This window comes from Octopus bimaculoides, chromosome 22 (genome assembly GCF_001194135.2).
Source record: "Octopus bimaculoides isolate UCB-OBI-ISO-001 chromosome 22, ASM119413v2, whole genome shotgun sequence".
Lineage (NCBI taxonomy): Eukaryota > Metazoa > Mollusca > Cephalopoda > Octopoda > Octopodidae > Octopus > Octopus bimaculoides.
Window position 1 is genome coordinate 28,306,624 of NC_069002.1, and position 1,641 is coordinate 28,308,264.

At 38.0% G+C, this 1,641-nt stretch overlaps 1 protein-coding gene across 3 annotated transcripts in view; it reads left to right on the plus strand.

Moving 5' to 3' along the window:
* The first annotated feature begins 108 nt into the window (after nt 1–108).
* LOC106878540 (uncharacterized) overlaps nt 109–1,641 on the plus strand; it is a 269,894-nt gene continuing 268,361 nt past the window's right edge. For 2 of the 3 annotated variants that reach the window (XM_052975863.1, XM_052975864.1), the window contains exon 1: nt 109–653. The gene's annotated coding sequence lies outside the window, so the exon portion shown is untranslated. The remainder of the gene's footprint in view (nt 654–1,641) is intronic. The other variant, XM_052975865.1, reaches the window with a different exon arrangement.

Below are 1,641 nucleotides of genomic sequence, written 5' to 3' on the forward strand. Positions count from 1 at the left end.
ATAGAACAGATATATATCTATCTATCTATCTATCTATATATATATATATATATATATATACACACACACAAACTAACAACCACACACGCACACACATGTACCTAAATAGCCGAAACACAAGATACTTCCAGTAACGCGGCAGTCGCAGACTTACATTCACTCACCTCCTGCCCCCTCACTCTTTCATTCTTCCTCTCTGCCGTTCTCTCTCTGTTACTCCTGAAGCGCGCTCGCTCGCTCGCTCTCTCTCTCTCTCTCTCTCGCTCTATCCATATACACACACACACACACACACCATATACACGCGCGCTGACACCACACGCACGCACACATAGACTAACAAACACAAAGTCTTTGACAGAGGGAGAGAGAATCACGTACGCCGACACAATGTTGGTATGTCGCACGAGTGGGAGTCGAGGCAGCGTGTTGTAACCGTTTCTTTAGACTACCTCCAGGAAGGGCAATAACAGCCCGTCGCAGGAACGTTGGAACTACTCGGGTGTTACCTCTCTAAGGAATTCGCTACTTTCTTCACTTTCGGATTCGGACTTCATTATTATTATTATTATTTTTATTATTGTTATTATTATTTCCACGGATTACTGCAAGTCTTGTATTATTACCCAACAATTCCATCTTGGACACCCAAGGTAAGAAAATGATTTCCTTTTTAGAAATTAAAACTTTCAGCTAGGAAGGTTAGAAGTACGTTGGTATCGACCGAAGTCTAAGCCATATAGATATACGTATATTATTTCATATATAAAAGATATTTGTATATTTATACACACAACATTAGCTTTCCTTTATACTTTTTCGTTAATAACTAATTCAAAGGAAATGAAGTATAGTGGTCCTAACTTTGAACACGAAACCGGATCTCCAAATCAGTTTTGCGAGAACGTACCATCATTGCACCCCATCGCTACATAATATAAATAACGGTTTTTAGCTGATGGGATTAATTAGAACGTGAGCTAATGATGCCTTTTTCAGTAGATATTAGAAGAATAAGCGGACAACCTTTTAGGATTAGTATCTTTATTTTTGAAACTAAGAAACGAAAGAGCTCGACCTAATCATTTTATATTCTGGTATAAAGATTTCTTTCTGAAGTGGCACCATGAGGTTGGGTTAAAGTCAAATTTTTCACTCACAGAACAATATTCAGAAATTATTTATTATATTTATTTTAAACTTATTTATAAGAAAAAGAAAGATAAAAATTAAACTGACGATCGTGGGATTTGAACGCAGGTAGGTGAGGGTCTGTTTAAATATAGAATATCTATTTTGAGTAACTTATATCAACCCGTCATAACTTTTTTTTTCTCTGAGAGAAGTATGGTACATAAAATATTCATAGAAGTTGGGGTGGAATTGGTGACTGGCGGGTATGTTAAGTTGGGGCGTTCATACTTTTTTTACAAGAGCAAAATGAAATGGCATCAGCCAGAGTTCGAAACTGGTTCGCACGGAGACCTGTTCAACGCTGAAAGCATTTCCCACACTCACACACACACGTTGTGGTGCTCATACTTTTTCTCAAGAGTGAAATGAAATGGTATTAGACTGCCAGGATTCGAAACTGGTTCGCTCCAAGACTTGTTCAGTGCTTATAGGATTTCCAACACACAC